The 6489-nt window shown below is 36.8% G+C and overlaps 1 long non-coding RNA gene across 1 annotated transcript; it reads left to right on the forward strand.

Moving 5' to 3' along the window:
• Positions 1 to 559: 559 nt before the first annotated feature.
• LOC137009789 (uncharacterized) lies at positions 560 to 4049 on the forward strand. Its single transcript, XR_010892959.1, has 4 exons — positions 560 to 832; positions 949 to 1025; positions 1582 to 1825; positions 3537 to 4049. It is a non-coding gene; the product is annotated as an uncharacterized lncRNA (long non-coding RNA).
• The last annotated feature ends 2440 nt before the right edge of the window (positions 4050 to 6489 follow it).

Genomic DNA, 6489 nt, shown 5'->3' on the forward strand with positions numbered 1-6489 from the left:
TGAGGTCCTAGACCATTGAGGGATTTATAAACAAGTAGCAGTACTCTAAAATCAATTCTAAATGCAACTGGAAGCCAGTGCAAGGACCTGAGGACTGGTGTGATGTGTTCATAAACTGTGACCTGACAGAAACAGCGAATTTAAATGTTGAAGTTAATCTGTGAACCGACAGAACAAAAGAAAACAATGTCGACCGGCACATTAACAATAACAGTTACATTTTTAGCGTTCAACTAACATCGGCCCGGTTTTAGTATAATCACTTAGTCAGAAAGATAAGATTTATACACTCACCGTTTAAAGTTTCTTTCAAAAATCCATGTTTAGCGTGCAGCATCAGCCAGGACGAGCAGACTCTTCAAACAGCGCGCTCCTCTCACTGTCGGTCACCTGTTTCAATAGGCCCCTCCCTCCCTCGCAAAAGCATAACATTCCGAGTTATCACAGCTGAACATGATCAGTGCACTTAAGTATTTCGTTTGATTAGTGCAAACAACTAACGTTAATTTGATTTAGTAATGGCAATGCTTTTTTCAAAAACAACAAAGAATAAGCAATGGCCTCTTAAAATGATTCATTAAGAAAAAATCCGGTTTTAGAATGTAGTATGCTCTAGAACAAGTGACTGTCAGAGGACAGGCAGGAAAAACTTGATTTGCACGCCCTGTGGAACGCGCCGTCACAGTATTTATATAAGAATCCACCCAGGTGTAGCCTATGTCAGACCAGCCCTGTCAACATCACAGGAAAGACAACTTGGCTCATTTTAAGTTAACTTATTGAAATTGGGTGACTTTTAAAGGGTGAAAAGAGGACAGCAGATACAAACAAGGTAAACAAGATCGTCTGAGAAGCAGAGAATGTCGTTTCTATGCTCTTTCTCCTTTTGTGACACTGCAGTGATTGAGGATTTTAATTTGCTCTCAATTTCATGGGGAAAAAAAGCAGAAGTGGGACTGAAGAAGAAGAAAAGGAATATTAAAGGAAAAAAGAAGATTCTAAACATCTGAAGGCACTTGAAAAAGGTACATTGAATTGAAATAGCAGTTTTCAGATAATTTGAGCAATCTGAAACATATCTATCGCCCACAGTCTTGTCCTTGGGTAAATTATTTGATTGGAACTGATTTTTTTGGTGTGAAAAGTTTGGTGTAATAAAAGTGCCCTCCGTTCTATTTCTTTAGGAGCTCTAAGCTTTGAGTCTGAGAAAGAGAGACGGATGACTAGGAGGAGCTCAGTGCTTGTTTTTTAATGATTTTGCTGGCATTTTCCCTTTGCGCTTCAGGGCTGAGCTAAATACTGACACATTCATCTGACAAGTATGCCTCTCATTGTACCCATTGAAGTCATCAATGTGAAATAACAGGCACCGTCACGTTAGCTAATTGTCAGGTTCAAAACAACTTTCCAACTTTGGAGTTCTCCATTGAGCAATGTGTCAGTAGTGTTCAGATCCATAGAGCATTGATTTATTTCCATATCAGTTAATGGCTATGAAACAATGCTCTCAGATACTGGAACGTAATTACCATCGATTGATTCTCTGCATCTGTGAGTCCCAACTGTCTCATCCTCCCTTAGGCCCGATCCAGGAGACTAGCCATGGAGGAGGATTACAAGAACCCACCACCGTCCTATGACGAAGTTATTACCCAGCAGCACACGAGCAACACTAATCAAAGCCGCTCCGCTGATAAGACGCAGGGCTGCTGCTGCAGGTGCTGCATAAGCACCAAGAACTGTCTGATGAGTCCAGAGTGCGGCCGAGCTCTCAACATCGCCAGTGTTGTTGCAATGTGTGGCATGTGTATTCGAATGTTTGTTTGTAAGTACCCAGGAGCACCACATTTTTAATCATTCAAAAGTTTGGGATCAGTCGGTCGGTCAGTATTTACTTATTTATATATTTATGAAAGAGAAAAATCAATACTTTATTTCAGCAAGGACACATTAAAATTGATCAAAATTGACAGTAAAGATATTTATAATGTAAAAAATTCTGTTTCAAATAGGTGCTGTTCTTTTGAACTTTCTATTCGTCAAAGAATTCTGAAAAAAAAAAAAAATGTATTCCAGTTTCCACAGAAATATTAATCAAAGTTTCTTGAGAATCTATTTATCATATTAGAATGATTTCAGAAGGATCATGTGACACTGAAGACTGGAGTAATGATGCTCAGAATTCAGCTTTGATCGCAGGAATAAAGTACATTTTAAAATATTACAATAGAAAACACCTATTTTAAATTGTAATAAAACTTATAATTTATTAAATATATATTGTTTTGACTATACTTTGATTAAATTTAGAATAAGAAAGTTTTGGGTAGAGAGAGAGAGATGGGTGGGTGGGTGTTTAGAGAGAGGGATGGATGGATGGATGGATGGATGGATGGCGAGATTGATGGGGGGATGGATGGATGGCGAGAAGGGAGGGAGTGAGGGAGAGATTTGATGATGGGATGGGTGGATGGGGGAGAGAGAGAGAGATGGATGGATGGATGGATGGATGGGTGGAGAGAGGGAGGGAGAGAGAGATTGATGGATGGATATATGGATGGATGGCGAAGGAAGGGAGTGAGGGAGAGATTGATGATGGGATGGATGGATGGGTGGAGAGAGGGAGGGAGAGATTGGATGGATGGCGAGGATGGATGGGTGGAGAGAGGCAGCGAGAGATTGACGGATGGATGGAGAGAGATTGATGATGGACGATGGATGGATGGAGAGAGATTGATGATGGATGGATGGATGGATGGCGAGGAAGGAGGGAGGGAGAGAGGGATGGATGGGTGGAGAGAGGGAGGGAGAGATTGGATGGAGGGATGGGTGGAGAGAGGCAGCGAGAGTGATGATTGATGGATGGAGAGAGGGAGAGGGAAGGATGGATGGATGGCGAGAAGGGAGGGGGAAAGGAGGGAGGGAGAGGTTGATGATGGGATGTATGGATGGATGCGAGAGGGAAGGAGAGATTGATGAGGGAGGGAGGGATATGGTTGGTTGGTTGGATGGATAAATGGAGGGATAAGTGGATGGTGGGAGGGATAAGTGGATGGTGGGAGGGATAAGTGGATGGTGGGAGGGATGGAGGGATTGATGACGGAATGGATGTATGAATTGGTTCAAATATTAATTACATATTTTAAAAAAAAAAATCTCACCAACATCAACACTTTTAGTTCTGTCCCTATCAGTGAGTGAGCCATTGGTCTGAATATAAAGAAAATTATTATTCAAATAATAGCTGAAGGATTTGGTGAAACTTTGATGAATAGTATAAATAAATAGTATGTTTTGTGGATCACTCCAAATGTAAGGTAAAATAGTGTTCCATGTGTTAAAACGTGTGTGTGCAAACATTGTTTAACTGCAACTCAACTTTATATTAGACTAAAGTCTCATTAGCATTGCAAACATATCTGCTACTGTAATAAATTACAGCTCTATACATGTTATAGCTTCACTCATATTTCAGATTATGTGAAAGTGACTGGCTGAAACATGTCATCGCAATGTTGTTTTTCTTTCTTTTTCAGAACACAGTCTCTTGTGGACCATCTATTCCAGATCTCTCATCCAGCGGTGGCCTTCTCAAATTAAAAGACAAACAAAGGCGTTTGCTCTGTTCCAAAACCTAGTGATCTGCAACATGTATAAGCTGTTCCCCAATGCAAATCCCAATGCTATTCCAAAAATAGTCGGCAGCACAGCATGTATCATTCACAGATAAGGTAATCCCAGAACACGTTGTGACTAAAATTTCCATTTAAAATAGTAAACAGCAATTTCAAAGTATAATATATAAATGCAAAGTATAATTTAATCAGCTCTGACAAATCTCATTGTGAAATGTGCCATGTCGAATGCCATTTTTTAAGTCTTTAGCTTAGCAACATGCTAACATGAAACTCGACAGGAATCAGCTGTGTTGACTGAGCCTCTCATGTGCTTCATTGGCTTCATTCATGAAACAGTAGCATAATGAATTTGTAAATAATTTGTAAAATCATTCTTATGTAAATTGTGGCATTTAATTGAATATGAATGAGTGACCTCATGCTGTCAATGTAGAATGTTTTAGTGACTAAAGGTGCGGTCATGTTTATTGCATATGAAATAAAGTCTTTTCAATAAGAATGTGATGGATTGGGAATTTAACTTAAGGGCAGAGACTTCTCCAGATTTCAAAACTGGTTCAAGTTTGTAACAAACTGGCTGTACTGACAAACAGAAAGCTGCTTTCTGTGTGAACTGTGCTTTATACATCACTATACTATTGACGATAGAGTGCATTAGTCCACCTTTAAGCGCTAACCCTTTATTTTAAGGTGACATAGTTACATGTTACTACATGTACTCACTATAATAACTATAGTAAGTAGTTAATATAGGGATTAATAATAGGGATTTAAAAAAAAAAAAAAGTCTTTGGTTTGGTTTGTGGCGTGTAACTCTTTAACAATCAGCTATGAGGTGAATCACAACACTGCAAACTTTGATTTGAAGCAAAAAAGTATTTGAAAATCAAACAAAAATCCAAAGGTATAAGACTGCGTACTTAACAGCTTTAGTGAGGGAAAGAACTACAATCCCATGAAGCATTGCGAACAGCGCAATCAAATATCGAATTGAATATAAAACTACATATAAAAAAAGACATATAAACAATATATTTTACGATTATTGCCAAATATGCATGTATTTTCAAATATTTAATTATTTTGAGAGTATAGGGAGACCAACTTTGCAGTGCTTTTTGGCAGGGGGGCGGAGCCAACGAGTTATTTTGCTGTGTTTGGCTTGATTCGGCTCTCTGATTGGTGTAATGTAAAGTTTATGGGTAATGTAGTTTTTCACCAGAAATTTGGTTGTTAAAGGGTAAATTGAACAAAAAATTTAAAATTAATTAATAATGAATTAATTCATTCATTCATTAATTACTCACCCTCATGTCGTTCCACACCCGTAAAACCAAATTAAGATATTTTTGATGAAATCCGAAAGGTTAATTATCCTCCATAGGCAAAGTAGACACTTCCGGAACCCGATCGTTGCACATTGACAATAGACCTTTTTTTGTTTGCAAAATTTTGGTATTGTGACCGCACCTTTACAGTATGAATTTCCATTTTGGTTTTGAACAGTGACAATGAATGAATTTATTTTTATTCTTTTAAATGTAGTGTTTTATAATTACACTACTCTAATCAAGAACCTAAAATAGTTGCAGTCATTTGAAAATGTTCATTGGATTTTTTTTTTTTTTTTTTTTTTTTTTTTTTTGTTGTGGTATCCACCTCAAATACATATCAGGTTACCAAAACTTTGCATTTATCATTTCTTCTAAAAGGAAGGTGCATTTCTTCTCAAATAAATCTTAATGAAACGTGAATGTACTATTATTTATTATACTGAATTATGTTTTAAAGGATGTGTACTAGACAGACAGGCTAGTACACAATCAGGAAAAAAAATGATTATTTTCCAAACTGTGGTGGAAATGATCCTTTAAGACTGTGAAATTCCACTAAATATTAAATCTGTAGACTGGGAGTGTGTAAATAAGGATCCTCTCCACTGTGGATATAAAACCATCTGTCTTATAGCTGGTATGTAAACAAATACCCTTAAGTTTAGTTGATATACAGATGGAATGTTGTACCTTCAGGAGAAGTAAATATTTATCCATATACAATATGTAAAATAATAAAGATATACGCATCTGATTTAAGCAAATGAGGATGAATATGGAGTCTTTATTTTGTGTAATTTTAAATATTATCTGTGTCATTTGCTGCATAATCAGATGACTGTCTCAGAGAACAAAAAAAAATTAATGTTTTTTTTTTTTTTTTTGTCATTAAGAAAGAATAATTTTTCATAGGCATTTGGGATTGAAATGACATGGTTGCTGTACTGAAATTTTTTTATCTTCTAATTATACCCTAAATATTTGGTGTGTCATGAATCAAAGGTCAAGCATTTCTCTGGGGCTCATAATTATTCCAGTTTTCTCTGGCTGCTCTCGCTCACTGGCCCATTTTTTTCAGTGCACGAGAAACAACTCAAGATGTAATCAGTCTGAAGGATCCGAGTACAGTGTTTTAGTCAAAATTACAAACAAAATATTGGAATCAGAATCTATCCGAGTAATGAAGGTAATCCAATATCATTATCAAAACACGCAAGCAGATGTACAAGGGAACAAATGTACAGATACAAACCACTCAGAATGAAATACATGAGAGAGAGATGAACAAAAAGACCAAGGACAAAAAGAACAGATGGTATTACTGAACAAAACAAGGCACATCTGTAACAGCAATAGATTGAGCAAAATACTATTATGCATAGAGTGCCTACTGTATTTGAAACAGAAATCATAAACATTTGAAAAATATTAACACTCATGGCACATAATAATGCAATTCTTGTAATTTTAACGGTAAAAGACTGTAAAATTGCTACAAAGAAAAAGTTAATTTGTTT

This window comes from Chanodichthys erythropterus, chromosome 3 (genome assembly GCF_024489055.1).
Source record: "Chanodichthys erythropterus isolate Z2021 chromosome 3, ASM2448905v1, whole genome shotgun sequence".
Taxonomy (NCBI): domain Eukaryota; kingdom Metazoa; phylum Chordata; class Actinopteri; order Cypriniformes; family Xenocyprididae; genus Chanodichthys; species Chanodichthys erythropterus.